Source organism: Callithrix jacchus, chromosome X (genome assembly GCF_049354715.1).
Source record: "Callithrix jacchus isolate 240 chromosome X, calJac240_pri, whole genome shotgun sequence".
Classification (NCBI taxonomy): domain Eukaryota; kingdom Metazoa; phylum Chordata; class Mammalia; order Primates; family Cebidae; genus Callithrix; species Callithrix jacchus.
In genome coordinates, this window is record NC_133524.1 from 107,827,916 (window position 1) to 107,852,836 (window position 24,921).

Here is a 24,921-nt window from a genome sequence, read left to right on the forward strand (position 1 = left end):
ACATGTCTGGCAGTTGATGCTGGCTGTCAGCTGGGGGCCTCAGTTCCCCTTCCTAACTGAGCATCTCCATGTGATTTCTCTACCTGAGCTGATTTGGTTTGTCTCACATTATGATGGCTGGTGTTGGAGAGTAAAAAAACTTTTCTCCTACCCTCTTATTTCAGTGTTTTGGGGCCTGAAAATTAAACTGACATGAGACAGATCATCAAGAGAAAATAACTAATTTAATTACATCCACGTGGAATTCACAGAAAAATGTGACTCAAGAAGGAGGTTAGAACTGGAGGCTTGTATAGCATTTTAATAAAGGATGGGGAGAAGCAGAGGGGCATTTCTGTGAGAGTCAGTTACTTCTTAGAAGGAGAAAGGGCATTTATTGAAAAACATTTAAATGACTTTTTAGAAAGGTAAGTGAGCACTTAGGAGAATAGGTGAGAGATACAGTAGATTTGTAATGTTTAGGTGTGGTGCTTGGGTGTGGTGCCCACTTATCTCTGAGAAGAGAATATTACCTCTCCTCTCCGAATTTGAGAATTTCATCATTCTTCAGCTGACAAATTCATAAATATCATATTTACCAATGTAAAATTATTTCCACCCTATAGAATCATATATGACATCACAGTCCTTCATTGAAAATTCACCCATTTGAACAGAGACACTTGAGTATAAGGACCAAGTTCAGGAGTTTTGGAGTCCAACAGACATGATTCCTGACTCAGCTGTTTACAACCTATTTATTTGGATCAGACAGGATGAATTTAGCTGCCAGGGACCGAAAGGACAACTTAAAGTGGCTTAAACAATAAGCCTCTTAGTAGGGCAATTCCAAGATTTTTAATTCAGTGGCTCTTCAGGGATCCAGTGCTTTTCACATATCCCCTCTCTCTTCCCCAGTTTATCAGCAGTGCCTGCTTATGAGCTACAAGGTAACGTGTTCTAGGCATTATGTGTAGAACCAACCATTTTGAACAAAAGAAAGGACATTTCTTTCAACAAATGTGTTTTTATTCTCCATGAAAATCTTTCCTAGAAGCCACTCAGCAGACTTCCTTTCAGGTCATTAGCCACGATTTCTTCCATTTCCATGCCTTAGCCAATTATTGGCAAAAGGAATGAAACCACTGATTGGCTAAAATTGATCACGATTCACCTCGTTAGGATGGGAGAGAATTCATTCTCTCAAGAAAATTATGGCTGAGGAGACAAAGGTAAAAAAATTGGGGTTATATTAGTGAGAAAGAAGTGAATGAAACCAATAAAGTTTGCCACAATACTTAACATATCTGAGCCACATCATGTGGGTCTCCATGATATGTTTTTTTCACAAAGAAGTATTATGATCATTAAATAAAATAACAGATAGATTTCGTAAAGTGCTCAATAAATGTCAGCTATTAATGTTGTGATTATGTTATTTTGGCTTTTAATTTGGTAGCTGGTTCTTTCTATATGTCTCTTCTGTCCTCCACAACTTTATATCAGTGCCTTCTTTCATGGTCAGAAGATGGCTACAACAATTCTAGGCATCACATGGAGATAACATTTCTGATCCTCAGTTTCCCTATCTGTAAAATGGAGGTAATCATATTTACCTCAAAGATTTGTTGTGAGGATTAAATGAGATGATTCATGTAATAGCTCAATAAAGTTAGCTATTGTTGTTGCTGTTATTGACATCAATACCCTCTGTCAAGTGCACAGCATGATGCCAAGCTTAAATCAAGTGCTGAACAAACAGTGCTGTTGTTGTAAATAAACATTTGTGAGACTAGTCTGTGCAAGAAAGGACTGAGAAACCTTCATGATCTTGGGCTAAGCAAAATATCTTATGTATATCAAAAACCCATATAACAAAAATGGATACCTTGGGCTTGATCACAATGAGAAATTTTTATGCCTCAAATGATACCAAGTAGAAAATGAAAAGATAATCCACAGAATGGAGGAAAATATTGGCAAATCATATTGCTGATGAGAGGCTTGTATCCAGAAAATATAAAGAATTCTTGAAACTGAAAAATAAAAAACCAAAAACCAAAAATCCCAATTTAAAAAATAAGAACCTAAATAAGCAGTTCTCCAAATAAGATATAGGAATGACCAATAAGCACATTAAAAGATGATTAACATCATGAGTCTTTAGGGAAATTCAAGTGAAATCCAGAATGAGATACTACTTCCCACTTACTACCGTGAAAGAATAAAAAAGACAAATAATAAAAATATTGGCTAGGATGTGGAAAAATTGGAACCCTCATACACTGGTAGTGGGAATGGTGTATTTGGAAAATAGTCTGGCAGTTCCTCAGATGATTAAACAGGGTTAACATATGATCCAGCAATTCCACACTGAGGTATATACCTAAGAGAAAAGAAAACAAATGTGCCCAGAAAAACTTGTACACACATGTACATTGCAGCATTATTAACAGCCAAAAATTATAAACCACCCAATGCCCATCAATGGATGAATGGATAAACAAAAGGTGATATGTCCATAAAATGGAATATTATGCAGACATAAAATATCAAGTACTGATGCATGCTACAACATAGATGAACTGTAAAATATTATGCTAAGTGAAGGAGGCCAGACACAAAATACCACATATTGTATGAATCAACTTTTATGAAATGTCCAGAATAGGCAAATCCATAGAGACAGAATAGAGGTTAATGGTTGCCAGGGGCTGGAGGTAGGGTGATACGAGGAATGATGCTAATAGTTACAGAGTTTCTTTTGGGGATGGTGAAAATGTTCTAAAACAGATTGTGATGATGGTTGCACAACTCTGAATATACTAAAAACTGTTGAATTTTAAACTTAAGCGCATGAATTTTGTGGTGTGTGAATTATATTTTAATAAAGCTATTTAAAAGAAAGAATATGTTGGGCCTTGCAATAAATACAAAGATGAATAAAACACATTCCTTCTGTTATGGCCCTCACTCTTCATTAGGAGGGTTAAGAAGTGCACAAGATTGGCATTCCTGGCTCCATTTTATGTCCCCCACCTTGCTTTTTTAAGATTCCATTTTAAATATATGATATGTGTTTATATTTTATTTACCCTTACAAATCACTTCCAATTTCTAGGAGAAGATGAACTAAAGAAAAAACTTCAAATAATGGTAATATAAGGTAGAAAGTGTTCAGTGCCATAAGAGATTTGGGTGGGGACACAGAGCCAAACCATATTGTACTGGCTCTGTGTCCCCACCCAAATCTCACCTTGAATTGTAGTTCCCATAATCCCCATGTGTTGTGGGAGGGACCCAGTAGGAGGTAATTGAATCATGGGAGCAAGCCCCATTCTATGCTGTTTTCGTGATAGTGAGTGAATTCTCACGAGATCTGATGGTTTTATAAGGGGTTTTCCCCACTTTCACTCTGCACTTCTCCTTGCTACTGCTGATGTGAAGAAGGATGTGTTTACTTCCCCTTCTGCCATGATTATAAGTTCCTGGGGCCTCCCCAGCCATGCTGGACTGTGAGTCCATAAAACCTCTTTCCTTTATAAATTATCCAGTCTTGGGTATGTCTTTATGAGCAGCGTGTGAACAGATTAATAGAGGGGAGAAGTAAAGAGCATTTATGGAAAGGGAAAAACAAGAGTGCCCTATCTCTCTGTGCATCTTTGTTCCCTGATTTCCTAATTAACCACAGGAGAAACAAGTCAGAAGACACATAAATGGATCCCATAGGGACCTTCGTAGAACCAGTGAATAGCTGTATGTTCAAATGTGATGAACTCTGAGAACCTGGGTTGTGTTGAGGACTGAATTCCTAGGTAGTTTGGGCTCTGCTGGGCTGTATCATGCACTGGCAGCTAACTCAAAGTTAAGATGAGGAAAGTAATGCAAGTCTCTTAAGCTGGAGTGTGCCCGCATCCTGCACCTGACCGGCACTGAGCAAGTGGAAGCATGAGATTTGTTTTGCCATTAAGCAAGCCTACAGAGGAAAAGCCAGATATGGGGAGGTGAGTCTTCAGCATGGCAGCTTCAGGCTGAGCTCAGCTGTTGGCACAGCAGGCACCGAGCTCTCTGCTCAGAAACTGTCAGGAGCATTATAATTAAACATCCCCGCCTCTCCCTGACCAGGGCTGACAGCTGTGAGAACAGAGCTGCTAAGAGAGGCACACATATTCTTGAATCAATTCTGATACAGGAAGGGGGTGGGAATCATCCCACCTCCACAATTTCCAGAATAAAAGGCACTTCTATTCCTGGGAAATCCATGAGTCAGAGATTCCAAAGTCATCTTGGATAATAGAAGTACTTTTCTACACTTTGGAAAAAATATGGCAGTTCCTTATAAAGTTATGTACACAGCTATCTTATGATCCATCAATTCACCTCCTAGGTATTTAGCCAAGATAAATGACAGTATAAGACCATAAAAAGACTTGAATATGATTATTCATATCAGCTTTATTTGTAGTAGCCCAAAGTGGAGGCAGCTCAGGTATTCATCAACAGAATAATGGATAAGCAAACTATGATTTATTCATACAATGGAATACCACTCAGCAATAAAAAGGGATGCATTATTAATACATGCAAGATGGATGAATCTCAAAAACATTATGCTAAGAAGCCTTACACAAAAGAGTACGTTTTGTATGATTTCATGTATTTACATTGCTAAATCAGGAAAAACCTGTGGTGGAAAAATTTAGAACATGAATTACATTTGGGGGGTTGGGAGCAGAGAATAGCTGGAAAGGGGGAGTAGGAGGCGACATTCTGGGGAGATGATCATGTAGTATCACTTCATAGGAGTTTGGTTTGGATGGGTATATGCATTTGTCAAAACTCAGTGAATGCACATCAGAAAGAAAAACAGAATGGAAATAAAATGAAAATTACATATCATGTTGGGGGAAGGGAGGATGTCAGACATTATCAGATTTAAATTTGTAAAAGTTAGTCTGAAACAACCAATGAAAGTGGGTAAAATCTTAAACAGACATTTTACTAAAGTGTATATATGGATGGAAAATAAGCACATAAATTTTTTGTCAGCATTATTTGCAATTAGCAAAATGCAAATTAAAGTCACAATGAGCTATCACTGAACACTATTAGAATGGCTAAAGTTAAAAATAATGATGATCCCAAGTGCTGGTGAAGATTGCAAACAACAGGACCTCTCATATATTACTGGTGGGAATACAGAACTGTGCAATCACTTTGGGAAACAGTTTGGCAGTTTTTTTTAAATTAATCATATACTTACCATATGGCTGAGTAATCCTACTTGTTAAATAGAATTTAAGTGAGGCCATTGTTTTGGACTGAGCTCCTGCACTAGACCCAACAGACCAGAGCAAACCAGAATTGAGTCACTTGTATTAAGTACCATGTAACCAAACTGAACTTAAACTCTGGCCAGTTTTGAAAAGAACAAGAGATTCACAGCAACCAATTCCAAGGGGCCCAGTCAACCTGAGAAGGTATGATAAGGAAGGCTTTTCTGCTATAAAGAAAGATACCTGCGGTAACTTGATGTTAACCAATCTACTTTTTACACTATTATATCAGTTTTCTTGTTTCTGCTTAAACTAGCTTATATAAATCAACGATTCTGCCATGCCCAGTGGAGTGCCTTTCTGTTTTGTAGATAAGATGTTGCCTCAGCCAGGCATAGTGGTTCATGCCTGTAATCCCAGCACTCTGGGAGGCCAAGGCAGGCAGATCACTTGAGGTCAGGAGTTCGAGATCAGCCTGGCCAACATAGCGAAACCCTATCTCCACTAAAAGTTCCAAAACTAGCCAGGTGTGGTGGCATGTGCCTGTAATCCCAGCTATTCCAGAGGCTTAGGCATGAGAATTGCTTGAACCCAGGAATTAAAGGCTGCAGTGAGCCACCATCATGCCACTGTACTCCAGCCTGGGCAGCAGAGCAAGACTCTGTCTTTAAAAAAAAAAAAAAAAGTTGCCTAATTAATGAATTGTTAATAAAATCCAATTAAATCTTTGCACTCAATTTATTGAAATTTTGTTTTTAAACATACTCCTGGGTATTTACTCCAGAGAAATGTAAACTTCTGTTCACACAAAAACCTGGGTAAGCAGCAAGAATGACTTGTCTGCTTTATGTTATCTGAGGCCTCGGCTGGAATGTCTTGAATAGCAGGGGATGACTCAAATCTAGTAGGCTGGAAGCCTCTGGTAGCATCTTCATTCACATCTGGCATTTGAACTGGAATAACTCAAAGACTGCTTAGTGAAGACTGTTGACCATAGCACCTACAAATGACCTCTCCATAGCATATTCAGAAGTGAGCATTCCAAGAGAACGTGAAAGCTGTATTGTCTTTTGTGCCTCAAAATCTGACCTGGCCTTAGAATCCATGCAATGTCACTTCTACCACATTTTATTGATTAATACAAGTCACTAAGGCCATCCCACATTCAAGGGGAAAAGAATTAGACAGCACCTCTTGATAGGGGAGTGGCAATGTCACACTGCAAAAGAGCATGTGGGATAAGAGATATGGTCACCTCTATCTTTGGAAAATATAATTTTCCATAGCTGACAGATTAAATTTATCTATGTAGAAACCTAGATAGCCATAATTTTTTTAAAAATCACGACAATATTAAAGAATTTGGGATGTTAAAAGTAAGATGGGATTGCAATACATTGGGCTTCATAGAGACAGTGCCCGGGCAAGTGAGAGTTGGATGGGCACTGGGGGACTCTGTGCCTTGCTGATTAAATAATAAGTAAACATGGCCAATGGAGAGCCTAAGAGGCTGAAAGGCAAAATGTCATCATATGCATTCTTTGTGCAAACTTGCCAGGAGGAGCACAAAAAGAAGCACCCAGAAGATTCAGTCAATTTCTCAGAGTTTTCTAAGAAGTGCTCAGTGAAGTGGAAACCTGTCTGCAAAGAGAAAGGAAAATTTGAAGACATAGCAAGATCGGGGAAGGCCCGTTACAAAAGAGAAAAGAAACCTAAATCCCTCCTGAAGGGGAAACAAAACAGTTTAAGGATCCCAACACACTCAAGAGGCCTTCTCCAGCCTTTGTCTTGTTCTGTTCTGAGTATCACCCAAAAATCAAACAATAACATCACAGCCTATCCATTAGTGACGTTGCAAAGAAAATGGGAGACATGTGGAATAACAGTGCTGCAGATGATAAGCAGCCATATGAAACGAAGGCTGCAAAGCCGAAGGAAAAATATGACAAGGATATTACTGCACACGGAGCTAAAGGAAAGCCTGATGCAGCAAAAAATAAAGTAGTCAGGGCTGAAAAAAGAAGAATGAAGAGGAGGAAGATGAACAGTATGATGTTGAGGAGGAAGATGATGATGAATAAGTTGGTTCTAATGTAGGTTTTTTTTTCTTCTCTGAAAACCATTCAACCTTCCTGTACACAATTTAGTCCTTTTAAAGAAAAAAAATTGAAATGTACGGCTATGTAAGATTTGTTTAACAACTGTACAATGTCTTTTTCTTTTGTATAGTTAGCACGCTGCCAAATGTGTAGTTAGCTAGCCCTATCCTGATGGTATTTTCAGTAGCCACTAATCTTGCCTGTTACAGCACAGGGGTTACAAATTGGCATGAAAATTTAAAGCAGGGTTTTGCTGGTGCACAGCACAAATTAGTTATAGATGGGATGGTGTTGTTTTCATCTTCAGTTCCCTCTGATGCAGATTATACAAAGTAGTTGTTGTTTTGTTTATCAAAAACTAATTTATAATTGCAAAAATGTTGCAACTGTTTTGTTTGACATTCTAAATATTTTTTCTTTCTTTTTTCTTTTTTGAGATGCAGTTTTGCTCTTGTCGCCCAGACTGAAGTGCAGTGGTGCAATCTAGGCTCACTGCAACCTCCACCTCCTGGGTTCAAGCAATTCTCCTGCCTCAGCCACCCTAGTAGCTGAGATTACAGGTGCCGGCCACCATGCCCGGCTAACTTTTTGTATTTTTAGTAGGGATGAGGTTTCACTATGTTGGGCAGGCTGGTCTCAAACTCCTGACCTCAGGCGTCAGCCTCCCAAAGTGTTGGGATTACAGATGTGAGCCACCGCACCCGGCTGACTTTCTAAAGCTTCTAAGTAAATATAATTTTAAAAATTAGTATGGTTGTCCTTTACATAGGCCTGAAATTTTCCTTTCTGAGGGGGAAGCTAGTCTTTTGCTTTTGTCTATTTTGTATCACATGATTTTACAGTATTTATCTTTTCATATAGTTAGCTGATAAGAAGGTTTTATCTAGATACCCTGCTTCTCGTCATGGGAGTAATAAAAGTCAAATTGAGACCGTTTTCATCCATAACTGAATCTCTAAATCTTGAACAGTTGATAACAAATTTCATATAACCCACTTATGTTTATAAAGTGAAGAGTAACCAAGCTACTCACAACAAGGGGTTATGAGAATCAAACATTTTGAAAGTCTGTGTTTGAAGGACTAATAACAAAGTATGTTTTAATTATTACATGAGAACTCTGTATTCCTTCACTCCCATTACCATGTAATGGTAGTTACATTTTGCAGTTCCTACATAAAAGAAGAACTGAAGGGGTTTTCCAAGATGGCCAAGTAATTTCCAGCAAGAGAGATGCAGAAGCCCAGTGGTCTCCACAGTTCCAAATGAGATACAAGGTTCATTTTGCTTTCAAGAGCAGATACAATCTGTATCTAGCTGTAAAGGTCTTTTCCTGTTTCTCTAAATAATAATTGTTCAGGAAACTTGAGACTCCCTATTAAAATCATTTCTAATTGATTGGGCCAGCTTTTAAAATGACAATGTCAGATTTAAAATAGGGTATATTTTCCTATAGTGTGGTTTACCTCTTTATAAATCAAATAGATGTGATGAAAGAAGACACTTAAGCTTTGCATCTCAGTATGAATTATTCGATTTATTCAAATTCGAGTTTTCTTTAAACTTATTAATTCGAGTCAGCTTCTCTGCTTAGCAGGTTAGGGAAATTTGACAATGTTGTGGTTTTTGAGATTATCTTTATCTTAAAGTACCAGTATTTTAAAATGGCATTCTTGTAATTCTACATGCTTTTGTGATGGAGTATTGTTTTGTTAAATAATTTTGACTTACTTTTTTTATTTGTACTTTTTATGTAGTTTCAGGAATAATACTGAAAATCTCAGTCCTGGATGATACTAATATACTAGTCATTGCATAGTTTGCTTTTTAAAAGAAGGAAATAAAATGTTAAATAACAATACATAAAAACCCTGGGCATGAATGTTTATAGAGGTACTATTAATAATCACCAAAAAATTGGAGAATTGGAAAAATATTGGAAAAAATTTTAATTAAAATCCTTTCCTTCAAACAAGAAATAAGTAACAAGAAAAATACCCAAAATTTAGACACAACACAAATATCCTTCAATAAGTGGTAACTCTTATACATCCATACAATGGAATATTGTAGAATCTAGATGTTGGGTAAACAAGTGTTAACTGTAAAATTCTTTCAACTTTTATGTATCTTTGAAATTTAACTGAAATCCTCTCCTTCAAACAGCAACAACAAAAAAGTAACAAGGAAAAGCCTTCATGAATCCAAGCCAGCAGCCCTTATTTGAAACTGAAGCACACCACATGCTTTCCACATTTGGTAAGAAGAACAAGGTGACATAAGAAAATTAATCAGGGGAGAACCTTGCTGTCTTTCAGATAATTTGCAGAGCTCTGCTTTATTTTTTACGAGAAGAGAAAAATCACTCATTTCTCAGAAGACGAGAATCAGCATTTCTAGACTAGTAAAAAGAGCCAGTTACCTATTCTTTGATTTATTTGTAAAGTTATGTGGGCAGGTGCAAAAAAAAAAAAAAAAAAAAAAAAAAAAAAAAAAAAGAAGAAGAAGAAGAAGAAAGAAAAGAAAAGAAAAAACAGGTCCAATCATATTCCAGGAACCCTTCTTTTATTTCCCAGGTTGTATGTTGTATATTTTATCAAGGGTATAGCAAAGGTCCTTTTGCTCTACCCTTCCTTCCCCAGTCCTCCACATCCTATCCCTGTCTCTTCGTCATATTAAAACCTGAAATCCATTTGTAGATCTGAGCCTTGAGATATGACTTTGATCCCTGCTAGGTAGGAGGTAGACTCTTTAACATAAATGCAAGATCTAAATGCAGATAGGGTGGAGTTGAGTGGGGTGAAAGTCTTGTGGCGAGACTGCTTATGCTCTTTGGGTGTTTTGTGAGGAAGGAGAAAAAACAAGGCACATTTCAATGAATCCCACATTTATCTGTACAAATAACAGAAAAAGGCTGCTGCATGTATTAGTAATTTTTTTTATCTAAAGTGAGTCTCTTGTACAGAGCATATGTAGACAGGATCATAGACAGGATCATGTTTTTTATCCATTTTATCAATTTTGTCTTTTAGTTGTGAAGTTTATTCCCTTAACATTTACAGTAACTGCTGGGAAAGAAAGGCTTACTTCTGTAATTTTGCTTTGTTTCCATTACTGCCTTTTTTGTGATTCACTGTTTTTTCCCCCTAGTGTTGATTTCCTTCTTGTTTCTTTTTCTCTATGTTTTTAATTTGTTTTGTTGTGGTCACTCCGGGGATTGCAATTAACCCCTTAACTACAGCTATCAGGTTTGAATTAACAAAAACGTGTTTTCAAGAGTATTAAAAATACTGCTGCCTTGGGGATGCTGATGAGGAAGGATCACTTGAGCCCAGGAATTTGAAACCAACTTGGGAAACATAGAGAGACCCCGTTCTACAAAAAGTAAAAGTTGGGCATGATGGCTCATGCCTGTAATCCCAGTTACTAAGGGGGCTGAGGCAGGAGGGTCACTTGAGCCCGGGAGTTCCAGGCTACAGTGAGCTTTGTTCATACCACTGTACCCCATCCTGGGCTATAGCATGAGACCTTATCTCAAAACACACACACACACACACACACACACACACACACACACACACACACACACAGACACGTGCACACACAGGCGCACACACAGGCACACACACACTCACACTGCTACTTTATAGTTCCATGCTCTCTTTATGTTGTTATCATCACAAATTGCATCTTTACACATTTGTGTGCCCATTAAGATAGATTTATAATTATCAATTTATTCACTCATCTTCTAAATCATAAAGGGAAAAAATAGGATTTACAAACAAAAACGTTCAGTGTTACTGGCTTTTATGCTTACCCATGTGATCACACCATGAGTAGATCCCACTGATCATGATGTGTAATTCTTTTTCTATATTGCTGAGTTTTACTTATTAATTTTTTGTTTGTTTATTCATTTTTTGAGACAGGGTCCAGCTCTGTTGAAGTGCAGCGGCGTGATCACAGCTCACTGCAGCCTCAACCTCCTGGTGTCAAGTGATCTTCCTACCTCAGCCTCTGGAGGAGCTGAACCACAGGCACGTGCCACCATGCCTGGATAGTTTTTTTTTTTTTTTTTGAGAAAGAATTTCACTATGTTGCTAAGGCTGGTCTCCTGAGTTCAAGGCTTCACCTGCCTCAGCCTCCCAATGTGTTAGAATTACAAGCATGAACCACCATGCATGGACTTGTTTGTTAATATTTTTAAAGGACTTTTACATCTATATTCATGAAAGATAATGGTCTGTAGTTTTCTTCCTTTTCCTCTTTCTTTGTGTTTCTCTTTTTTGAAAACAATTTTTGTTTTATTTTGTTATCAGGGTAGTTTTAGTTTTGTAAAATGGATTGGAAATTACTCCCTCTTTCATTTTCTGGAAGAGATTGTGTGGAAATGTGTTAATTCTTCTTTAAAATTTGATATATAGTTCTCCAGTAAAACCATCTGGGCTTGGAAATTTTTGTGAAATTATAAACATCATAATTCAATATTATTACTAGTTATGGGATTATTCAAATAACATATTTTGTATTAGGTAAATTGTGATAATTTATGTTTTCCAAGAAAGTGGTCCATTTAGTCTAAGTGGCCAAATTTATGTATATAGACTTTCCTCATAGTATTCCCTTATTATCCTTTTGATTTCTGCAGGATCTGTAGTGATATCTTCTGTTTCATTCTTCATGTTAGTAATTTGTGTGTTTTCTCTTTTTTGTCAGTCTTGGTACGCATTTGTCAATGTTATTTATCTTTTTAAAACACTAGCGTTTGATTTCATTTTTTTTCCATTTTTTCCAGTTTCATTGATTTCTGCTCCTTATTATTTCTTTCTTTTTGCTTAATCTAGACTTATTTTATTCTTAATTTAGGTACTTGATGCAGGAGTTTAGATTATGAATTTGAGACTCTTCCTCTCTTTTAATCTGTGTGTGATCTTTCCTTTCATTAACAATTTTGTAATCTGGAGTAGACACCTTACACCAGCCAAAGACACCAGCTGGCTTTTATGAAAAGCTAGGATTGAGAAGATAGTAGATATTGGTGACATAAAGGAATCGAGGGTGCTTCAGCAGAATAGCATGAGCTTTAGACTGACAATACAGTTGGAAACTCCAAACTGATACATGAGATAATGAGTGCCTATTACAAGAATACCACTAAGTGTTAGCTGGAGTTGGTACAAGCGCTAGTGGTAGCAGGAGGAAGGAAAAATTGAGTGAACAATCACAAGAAGGTGGGCATTTCTTGCGAAAGAGCCCTATCTGCCTGACAGAAGATCTTTATATAGGAGCAGGGAGAAATGGGGTTGATGAATTAGGGTGGGGCCAGATATAAATGACCTGAAAAATCAGAAAGACTTGTACTTGATGCGGAAGACTGATGGGTTGACAGTCACTGAAAGTACCATATGAAAGAAAAGGCAAGCTGCATCCATGTTAGGTTTCTGCCCTCATTCCTCTAACAAACTGGTAACAAACTGGTTGGCAGCTGCAACTCCCCAGGCATGGTAGTTGGAATATGGCAAGGCAGAGAGCCATCTCCATAGGAGAAAACATACCTAGAAAAGTGGGGATAGGAGTAAAGAAAAAACAGAAAAACTAACTTATGGCAACCTAAGAACTCCAGAATTAGGGGATCGGATATAAAAAGATAATCTTTCTAGAGGAAAAGAGTAGTGCTGCAAACATACAAGAAATAATAAGATCAGGTCTTTTGCAGAGCTATTAATGACTGATTTTATACCTTGTGTTTCCCCAAATGCTTGGGACACAGCCTCATGCACTGATGCTGCTCACCACATTTGAGCAGGAAGGAAGCGGTCTGTTTTGATTTAGCTTGCATGACCCTGAAGCTCATAAGTATGATTCCGTGATATAATAACGCCATCATAAAACTGGTTATTGAGCATCTACTACATGCCAAGTACTGTTACTAGACTAATAAAAAAGCAAAATAAAATAAAACTCTTGTCAGCGGGGATGCAAGACCTTGACCAAAATAGTTCTTAGATGTTTAATACCGTGTACTTTTAGGGGAGGCTATATTCCTTCATCTTCCCAGAAAGATTAATAGTGTCTATAATTTCAAGTTTCAAGAGCAGATACAATCAAGAGAGGCAGTATTGCATAATAGTTAAGAGCATGTACTTCCTAGTTTAGCTGCCTGTGTTTAAATCTTTGCTGTGTCTTACTTTCGGTTCAATTGTGGGAAAGTTACTTACTTTCTCTATGCTCTGTATTACTCAACATTATATTTGATAAAATATAATAACAATACTACCTACCACCCAGGTCGTTGTATTTAACAAATTAATATAAGTAAAATACTTCATTAGCTCCTGGCACGTTTTAAGCTTTTGGTTAATGTTAACTGCCATTATTATCACCCAGCCTCTCTTAAAAATCTACTTTTATTGATATTGGTTATTTATACCAGTTAGTTGCATATAGCCCTTAAGCAAAAGTCTTACTGACTATAAATATACTGTTCTTATAGCTTTATGATAACTACTATTGTCCCTCTTGCACAGCTGAGATAAATACAGAGATTTCCACAGGCTTTGGGGTCCGATTGCCTGGGTTCTAAACCAAGTTCTACTTTATACTAACATTGTGAGCCAGAACAAGTTATTTCAACTCACCATACCTTGGTTTTCTCACCTGCCATCAGGAATGATGTTATGTACCTCATAGGGTTGCTGAGAGGCTTAAATGGGATAATGAGTGTAAAGTATTTGGCACAGTGCCTGGCACAGAATAAGTAATAAATGTTAGCTGAGTGGCACACATTGTAACTCTGGAAAGGGAGAGAAGTGGGGAACTAAAAGTCTCTCCCCCTGCTCATAGTAGGAGCTCTGGTGTGGATCAAAAATAAAGCAGAGTTCTGGAGTCCATAGAGCCACACAATTAGACCACCCTGCTAGGGTGGAGTATAGGAACTATAAATAGAACTGGTGTAAGGCAAACAAACCCTTGTTTTCTTTTGGCTCTCTTGGATCCCTTCTTTTCTGCATAGTTTGCTCTTTTTATTCTTTCTGATCCCAAAGGATTGGTGCAGGAAGACACCATTCCCCAGCTCGTGAAAATTTGAGCAGGATCAGGGAGCAGCTCAGGGGAAAGGGGACAGAGAGTGGGTGTTTTTCATCTAGATCTTATAAAAATGGGAAGGAGAAAGAGGGGGAAAGGGAGTTTTAAAAGAGAGGTTAGGAGACAGAGAGAAAGCATGAACAGTTTTTTCCATGTTCTCACTTGTTTTCTGCTTTTTGGCCAAAATTTTAAGATCCATTGAACTAAGATATGATGTGAGCTGAGCTTCCTTTCTTGTGTGGACCCCAAGCTACATGGGAAAAAGGAATCCTTGGCAGTGTTAAGAGAGTTCCGTCAGTGTTATTTATCTCCTGGATACTATAGAGATTTTTTTTAAATGGCCACAAATTCATTGTCACTCTTGCCATCAAGAAGTGGGAGCTGTTTGCCATGGTTAAATGGTGGTAGGGTCAACTTGACCTTAATTCAGAGATGGAAGACCAGAAAGAGTAAAATCAACACTGAGGGTAAAATTAATACTTTATTCTTAAGTGATCCTGTGAGGAGGAAATGCCAGGTCAACTGAGATCACTTTCTGAAACGATCCGTATTTCTCTTTGTCTTGATAATTTACCTTTGTCCACTCTAGCTCTGGAGGCAAAACTTCAAATGTTGGTTTCTTCCCACCATCAGCACAGCTACCTTCTCCTGTAGTTTCATGCGGGCTCACTTTGCAAAACTGGAATGGTGACAACCATGACCACCTCATCTCAGAATGCCTGGAGGGGCCACTGGAGTTGGGGCAAACTGAAAGGAGGAATTGGAAATATCCAAGGAAGCCAATGTTTACCACATGGTTTTTTTTTTTTTTTTTTAAGACGGAGTTTCGCTCTTGTTACCCAGTCTGGAGGGTAATGGTGTGATCTCGGCTCACCGCAACCTCCGCCTCCTGGGTTCAGGCAATTCTCCTGCCTCAGCCTCCTGAGTAGCTGGCATTACAGGCACGCGCCACGATGCCCAGCTAATTTTTTGCATTTTTAGTAGAGACAGGGTTTCACCATGTTGACCAGGATGGTCTCGATCTCTTGACCTCGTGATCCACCCGCCTCGGCCTCCCAGAGACCACCTGGTTTTCAATCATAAACTTCATTAATCTGAAGGAAGTTGAGCTATTTATATTTACAAGGAAGCACCCAAGATCAAGTGTTCACTGTTAATTAGAATCCTAGAACTTTGGGGTTTAAAAACCTTCAGAAGCCACCAAGAGATTCTGGTTGAATCTTTCATTTTGTTCATGAGAAAACTGAAGCTCAGGGAAAGGAAGTCACTTGGATAAATTTATTAAACCACAGAGTGACAGAAGCAAGGAAAGAAATCTGGTTTTCCAAGTCTAAATCCAGAGTTATTTTTACTACATCAGTGCCTCACACACTTCAATATGCGCACAAATCATTTGGGGCTCTTTTCTAAAAGGCTACAAAGGAGAAACAAAATTGACTCACCCATACCATCACATTTCTTCTTACCTTTTGTCTTGTGCATGTTATTTCACCATCTTTCTTTGAGATACACACTGCTTTTTTTTTTTTTCATTTTTCATCTCCTTATTACCCCTGCTTTCATTTGTCCATTTTTACGCTTGCCTTGGTATTGGCACCAGTAAGTGACGAAATAGGCACAAGAGAAAAGATAAGAAATGTGACGGCATGGCTAACTCAATGTGCTTCTCCTTCATGGCCTTTTGCAAAAGGTTTATTGAAGGTGGAGGTAGAAACTGGTTTCAAAACAAGCTTGGGGGTTATTTCTGGATTTCCTGTCCCCTGTATCCATGGAAAATCCAGAGCATGCAGTATGAATGCATAATAGTGTGCCCAGTTTTATTCTGTGGTTTGTGGAAACTGGTCACATTGCTTTATAACCACACCACATATATTTAAAGGCTATAGCTATGCAATGGGGTTTCAGTCCAAATGATTCAGAAAACTACCTCAATCTTTCACTTTGTCAGTAGAGTTCTGGATGATAAAGAACTAGATGAACAGGGAAACTCATGACTTCTATTTAAGCTAGCCAGGACCCTCAAATTAAATGAGATTATTTTTCTTCCCAATTTTAGAAGATATAAGCTCACATGGGAGCTAGTTCTCTGCCTTCCCAGCTCTATGACTCATGTGACCTTTCCTTAGGTTGTTCACTTCCTTCTCAGGGCCTCAGTTCCCTAATTTGTAAAATGAAGGACTGGACTACTTCCAAAGCTCTTATATTCTAGTTACCTAGTTATCTTAATTCCTCAAACATGGTAATTGATGCACAAGATAATGACTAAAGCCATGAAATCATCTACTCTGACTGTGTTCTCCAGATTCTCTTACTTCCTAACATAGAAGGGGCACACAGAAGATTTTCATCCACAAGGACTGAAGCAATGATGCCTTTTTTGGTTATCCTTTAGTTACCCAGAAAAATAAATCAACCAGAACTTTTCCCTTAGCCACCAAGTGTTCTGGTTACCTGTGTTTTCCCTCTGAGAAGCTTTTCTGCCAGTGTCCTTTATGCTTGTCGGTGGCAAGAAGCAGGACTAGGGGTAAGAGCGGGAGTAGCTGGAGTCTGGAGTCAGTGGGCTGCAGAGGAACTGACAATCATGCTTTCTTATTAGGTTTCAGGAATGACCTTGGCCATTTATGAAATATAAGTGATGCCAGAGAATGCTTAGCAATTCTTTAGAAAAGATTTACATTTAAATTCCTGCATTGCCATTTTACAAAAGAGAGCAGAGGGAAGGGAAACATCAAGCTAAATTTGACCCCTTCGCCTCATAATTCCAACCTTCGGGGGTCTCTTTGGTGAAACGGTACTATGCCTTTCGTGTGCATAGCAGGCACTCAATTTTTTTTGAGAACTGGCTTCAATATTTCTTGCCTAAGAAGAAAATAAAAAGCGAAATTATATGATGATATATGGATGAACCCAAAAAAGAAAGAAAGAGAGAGAGAGAACAAACAAATCCCAGAGAGGTCACAGGGTCTACCTTTCACATCTAAGGAAGTAGAAGCTTGAGCCGGCTCAGGCAGAATTGGCCATGTGATGTTTTTAAAAGTCCATATAAGGAAATTTCAAGCTTCAGCCTTTCAGTACTGCCAATTCTGCTCATGAATTTTCTATTCCATTTGACACTTCTGTTTTCTGGGGTTATAAAAGGAGGAGTGCTTCTTCTTAATAAAATTCCTCTTCCACAGCGGGATAGAAAGGAAGCATAGCTGAAAATAGGAGTTTTTAAGTGTGGCAGAGCAAGCCCAGAAACCTGGATTTTCAGCCTAGGTTATCTTCTAACTAGCAGAGTGTCCTTGGGCAAATAGTCCTACAGCATTTTCTTTTTTAACCAAATTAAAGAAGGTCAGAGTATAAAATCTCTACATTCTCTTTGGCTAACCCAAATATATATTGCTTTTCTCTTTCAACTTTTATTTTCGATTCAGGGGCGACATGTGCATGTTTGTTACATGGGTGTATTGCATGATGCTGAAGTTTGGAGTACGACTGAACCCATCATCCAGGTAGTGAACACAATACCCAATAGGTAGTTTTTAAACCTTTCCCTCCCCGCTTATAGTCCCCAGTATCCACTGTTCCCGTCTTTATGTCCATATGTATCCACTGTATATTTGGTTCTTGAAATGTTTGTGCTGAAGCACCCTGGAATTTGATTTCCAAGCAACTAATGCTGCCATCTTGTGGTCAAAACAAGTTTGTCTTTTTGTTCTAAAGATGGCTCTACAGCTAAGACACAAATGATGATGTACATTCATTCAGTACCTTATCTATGTATGTATGTATATCTATATATGTATGTCTGTCATGTATCATTTATCTCTATCATCTGTTCATCTACGTATCTATTTTTCTATCCTATTTTTAAATTTCTTGTTGAAGTATAACATATATATAGAAAATTGCACCATTAACAAGGATGCTAAATTTTCACAAACTAAGCATATCTGGCACCCAGATCATGAAACAGAACATTACCAGATCCCACAGGCCCCCGTGTACCCCTTTTTAGTCACTGCTTTCCACCCCCCACCCACACAGAATGAATTTCAGAAATGTAACACTGAGCAAAAAAAGGCCAGATGTAAAAGTTAATACCTGCCCCCTGCCCTGGGTTATCACTATCCTGATTACTAACAGCGTAGATTCATTTTGCTTCTGTTTGTACTTTACAGAAATTGAGTTCTCTATGTATTTTCTTCTGGTTCCTTTTGCTCAAGTTATGTTTGTAAAATGTATCCATATTGTTGCATATAGTTGTAGATCACTCTTGTTGCTGTAGAGTATTCTTCAAGGGCCTCTTAAAAATTGGTCTGTGGTGGCTGGACATGGTGGCTCACGCCTGTAATCCCAGCAGTTTGGGAGGCCGAGGTGGGTGTATCACTCACTTGAGCTCAGGAGTTTGAGACCAGCCTAGCCAACATAGTGAAATCTCATCTCTACTAAAAATAAAAATTTAGCCGGGCATGGTAGCATGCACCTGTAATCCCAGTTATTCAGGAGGCTGAGGCAGGAGAATCGCTTGAACCTGGGAGGCAGAGGTTGCAGTGAGCTGAGATCGTGCCACTGCACTGCAGCCTGGGCGACAGAGTGAGACTCCGTCTCAAAAAGCAAAATGGTCTGTGATCAAATTAAAAATTTTTTCAGTATGAAAGTAATGTTCTGTGCATGGTAGGACAGTTTTTAAAAAGTTACCCATAACCTTCTTCCCAAAGGTAGATCCACCATCATTAACATTTTGATGTATTTCATCTCAGTATTGTTTTGATATATTTTTACAACAATTAAGATAGTTGCATGTAGAATTGTATATATAAATTTTGTTACCTTAATAGTAGAATGCAAACATATCAGTGTGTTATTGAAAGTCCGCATGGATGTAATTTTTAATTTATTTTTGTTTTTGGAAGTCATTTTAAATAAATAACATTCACTTACATTTGAGGTGCTCAAAATATATTTTCCTTGTTTTACTATAAACAAACCCAGTGAACATCCTTAATTATAAAATGTTTTATGTTCTTTAGGTTTTTTTTTTAATACAACTTCAAAATTTAATAAACATACTAAAAGTAGAACTTTGGGGACAAAGCTTTTAGAAACAGGAGACAGCTTCAGTTTGTGCCTACGATGCAGTCAGTGATAAGACACAGGGGGAGAAACTGGCACATACTGAGTTCCTGGTATACGTACCAGACATTGTACAAGGGGCTTAACTGACCTTCTCTCCTTTAATTCCCTGAAAAACTCTATGAGGTACATATAATCTGCTTTTTGGATGAAGAAAAATCAGAACTCAGGTTAAGTAACTCATCCAAAGGTGCACAAGGAGTAAAATGGCAGAACCGAGATTTGGACCCTTGACTGTCACGCTACAAGGCTTTCCATCTTTTGACTTGACCACATTGCCCCTCAGAGTGCAATTCGAATGATGCAACGGAAAGAGACCCTCTTCTCCAGTTAATCATCTCCACGAGCCAGTCACAGTTCTTAATAAACTGTACATGTTATCTGGGCAGGGCAAAATTCTATTTTTCTCAGCCATTATATTAAAGCAAGAGTATCAGAGTGACTTTGATCTTCTAGCAAGGCCTAAGAATCAAAGTTGGGCCCCAAGAGCGTGTGAGCAGTGTTTGCCTGAGAAGAGGAAAAAGCTGTTTCCCACCTAAGTTTGTACTTTTTGAATTTTCTCTACAGAAAGATGGAAATTCTTTGTTGTTGTTGTTTTCCTTCTACTAATGCATCTGAGTGCCGAGTCTTCCCTGCCCCATCCTTCTGACTTTCCCCAACTTAAATGTTGTCGTAACCAGCTGGCGCACTACTAAAGTTCTCTATCTCTCCTTCCTGCAAAAAATAAGGCTCATGGCTGGGTTTTTGGATATCCTTCGTGGTCATTCCAACTGCTTTCTAGTTCCACTATTCCTTCCTCTTCTTAACCTCCTGCCAAGTACATCTTGTTATATCTCCAGATTCCATCTTGTTATCTTCTGTAACTATTATTATTACTAATACTACTACCCGCCCCTACCACCAACTAATCTCCCAGGTTACCTGCAGCCACTTTGGGAAGCAGAGGGTAGAGTCCTGAGAGAAAGAAATGAGAGAGAGGGGAAAAAAATGTCAGCTAGGGTCGGGCGCGGTGGCTCACGCCTGTAATCCTAGCAATTTGGGAGGCCGAGGCGGGTGGATTGTCTGAGCTCAGAAGTTTGACACTAGCCAGGGCAGCATGGCAAAACCCCATCTCTACTAAAATCCAAAAAAAAATTAGCCAAATGTGGTGGCATGCACCTGTAGTATCAGCTACTTGAGAAGCTGAAGCACAAGAATTGCTTGAACCCAGGAGGCAGAGGTTGCAGTGAGCAGAGATCATGCCACCACACTCCAGCCTGGGCAAGAGAGCGAGACTGTGTCTCAAAAAAGTTAAAAAGTCAGCTCAACTCAGTTGCTGCATCTCAGATAAATGTCAGGCAGCTGGAGAACAGCATGAGCACTTGAAATGACTATGATGAACACAAATGCCAGCCTGCTGCGCTCTGTCTTAGGTCCGAGACATGAAAGCAATGTTAGTATGTCCTTCCTTGTTCTGAATTGCCCAGGAAGCAAAGCCTTTCCCAGATAACTGTACTTCCTTCTGCCAAACTAACACCGAACTAAAGATCTGCCTGCAACATCCTCACCCTGATGCTAAAATTTGTACCAAGTTTGGGGAAATAATTAGCATCAGACTCCTATTTTTTTGAAAAATTATGCTGGAACAATTATACATCCATATACAGAAATAAACAATATATCTCAATCCGTATCTGATACCATATATTAATAGAAAATTAAAATGGATTATAGACCTAAATGTAGGTGCTAAAACTATAAAGGTCTCATAGGGAAACATAGGAAACATAAGAAACTTAACTCTTTATTAACTAGAGTTAGGCAAAGGTTTCTTAGATAAGACAATGAAAGCATAAGCAACAAAAGAAAAAAGTAGAAAAACTGGACTTCATCAAAGTTTGTTTGGCACAACGACAAATTAGACTAGAACAAATGAATAAATTCTGAGAAACACACAAATGACCTAAACAGACTCAGGAAGAAATAGAAAATCCAAACATATCTGTAACAATTAAAAAGTTCAAATCAATATTAAAAAAAAAAAAACTGCCCGAACAGAAAAGTCAGGGATGAGATGGTTGCACTGGTGAAATCTACTAAACATATAAAGAAGAACTAATACCAATTTATCTCAAACTCTCCCAAGAAACAAGAAAAGGGACCATTCTATGAAGTCAGTTTTACCTTGATACCAAAGCTACATGAAAGCATCACAGGAAAAGAAAACCACAACTATCTCATGTGAATATAGGTATAAACATTCTCAATAAAATTCTATTAATCTGAATTCAATGGCATGTTAAAAGGACTATACATCAGGAGCAAGTGGAATTTATCCCAGGAACAAAAGGGTTTTTTAGTATAAGAAAATTAATCAATGTAACATACCACATTAATAGAAAGAAGGAATAAAAAACACATGATAATTTCAATTAAGGCAGGAAAAACATTTGAGAAAGTCCAGCCACCCTTTTTGGATAAAAGCTTTCAACAAATTAAGAGTAGAAGAGAGCTTCCACAGCATGTTAAAGGTCATTTACAAAAAACCCACAGCTAGCATCCTCCTCAATGATGAAAGACTGGACCTTAAAATCAGGAGCAAGACAAAGATGCCTGCTTTATCACTGTTATTCAACGTTGTATGAGAAGTTCTAGTCAGATCAAGTAGGCAAGAAAAGAAATAAAAGGCATCCAATCTGGAAAGGAAAAAATAAAACGATCTCTATTTGCAGATGACATGATTCTATATATAGAAAATCTGAAAGAACCCATCAAAAATCCTATAAGAGCTATAAACAAAGTCAGTAAAGTTACAGGTTAAATGATCTACAAACATACAAAAATTCAGTTGTATTTCTATACACCAGCAGTGAAAAGGAATTTAAGAAACAATTTTACTTACAATAGCATTAAAAAAATAAAATATTTAGAAATAAATTTAATCAAAGAGATAAAAGACTTGTACACTGAAAACTATAAAACATTGCTAGAATAAATTAAAGACCTAGTAAAATTAAAACACATCCTGTTTTCGATTAGAAGACTTAATATTGTTAAGATGGCAATATTACCCAAAGAAATCCACAGATTCAATGCAATCTCTATAAAAATTCCAAGGCCTTTTCATAGACATGGAAAAGCAAATTTAAAAATTAGTATGGAATTGCAAGGGGCCCCAAATAGCCAAAACAATTTTGAAAAAGTAGGACAAAGGTAGAGGATACACACTTTCCTATTTATTCAGCCATCTAAAGACATGAAATACTGATACATGCTACAATGTAAAAGAACCTTAAAAACATTACAGTAAGTGAAAGAAACAAGATATAAAAGGTCACATATCATTCCATTTATCTGAATTGTCCAGAATAGGTAATCCATAAAGACAGAACAAAGAATGGTAGACGCCAGGGGCTAGAGGAAAGGAGGGGTAGCGAACAACTGCTTAATGGGTCAGAGTTTCCTTTAGAGATGATAAAAACATTTTATTACCAAAATGTTGCCCAGCATTTTAAATGCACTAAATGTCACTGAATTGTTCACTTTAAAATGATTAATTTTATGTTATGCGACTTTCACCTCAATAAAAAAAAGTTTAAAACTTCTATGCTTCAAAGAATGCCATCAAAACAGTGAAAAGACAAGCCACAGAGTGGGAGAAATATTTGCAAATCATATATCTGATAAGGAACTTGTATCCAAAGTAATGAAATTTTATGGCTCAACATTAAAAATATAAATAACCCAATTAAAAAACGAGCAAAGTATTTACAAGACAGTTCTTCAAAGAATATATGCAAATGCCCAGTATATGAAAAGATTCAACATCAGTAGTCATTAGGGAAATGCAAGTCAAAACCACAATGAGATACCATTTCACACCACTGGGATAGTTATAATCAATCAAACGAACAAAACAGAAAATAGCCAGCATTGACAAGGATGTGGAGAAATTTAAACTCTTATACATTGTTGGTAGAAATGTAAAATGGTTCAGCCTCTTTGGAAAATAGTCTGGCAGTTACTCAAAAAGTTATACACAGAGTTACCATAAGACCCAGCAGTTCTACTCCTAGGTATATCCTCAAAGAAATGAAAACATATGCTCACAAAAAGTGTAATTTATACGTGAGTGTTCATAGTAGCATTATTTGTAGTAGCTCCAAAGCGGAAACAACCCAAATGTTTATCAATTGATGAATGGATGGATAAAATGGGATATATCCACAAATGGAATCTTGTTGACCTTTTAAAACACAGCTCAAGTCTGTAAAGTCTTTTCTAATTCTCCCTCACTCTGACTCTAGGGATCACTGATCACCCCCTCCTTCAGGCTCCCACAGTATTCCATACATGTGCCTGTAATGTTTTGCTGTATTTTTAAGAAGTGAAACTATCTACCACCACATAGTCTTCTGCTTAAATCAAGATGATTTTACTATTCTACTGTCTTCATCAACATAACTTCACCATTCCAGGAAACTTTTGCTTAGGAAACTGAAAGTTGCAAATCAACTTTATCGTACATTCCAGGGACTTGCTGAAGAAACGATCAACTCACCAGGAACATCAAGCAATGGTTACACGCAAAGACTGTTTGAACTCCACTCCTCAAAATCCTTATGTGCTGGGTCTACCAATCTTAAACTACTGTGTCATGGTTCTTAATCAATTATAACAAAGCCCCCTTCCCATTGAAAGACCTGCCTTAAACCAGACTTCAAAATTCATAAATATCCCAAATTCACCTTCGCCATGTGTGGACACTACTAAAGTCTGTTGAGGTAGTGCTACCGCCTACTGCAAAGAGAATAAACTCGGCTTTGTCTCATCAACAGTTTGTTTTGGTAATATTTTGGAGTAATAAGAAATCAATATTTATTTACATATTTATATCTTTCTATTAGACTCCTAGTTCCTTTAGACCACTGACTATGTCCACTTCATTTTTTCATTCTCCATATCTAGCCTAACCCCTGGAATATTATAACAGACTAAGTAAGAATGATATTGAATTTAAAAAATGTGAGTGGTCCTGGAGGATTCCAAAACACTTAGGAGGCTATTGAAATAAAACAGACTTAAAAAGATGAAGGCTTGAATGAGGGCAGCCCACATGAAGAAGAGGCTGAAAGAGATTTAGAAGGTGGAATTAATGAAACCACATAACAAAATGTGGTACATAAAAGAGAGAACAGAATTAAAACTGACTTTGGGGTTTCTGTCTTGGGTGACTGGTAGATACCATCAATAATTCTTTTAATGTGGATTATTAATTTGGGGGGAATAACAAGTGTTAAGGCAAGATAATAAAGTTAACTTAGACATTTAAGTCAAACTCAATAGTATTTTCATACTTGTCTATTGCCATTCTGACTGCTTTC

At 37.7% G+C, this 24,921-nt stretch overlaps 1 pseudogene; it reads left to right on the top strand.

The window, feature by feature from the left end:
* Nucleotides 1-6,741: 6,741 nt before the first annotated feature.
* LOC100397873 (high mobility group protein B1 pseudogene) lies at nt 6,742-7,336 on the top strand (annotated as a pseudogene).
* The last annotated feature ends 17,585 nt before the right edge of the window (nt 7,337-24,921 follow it).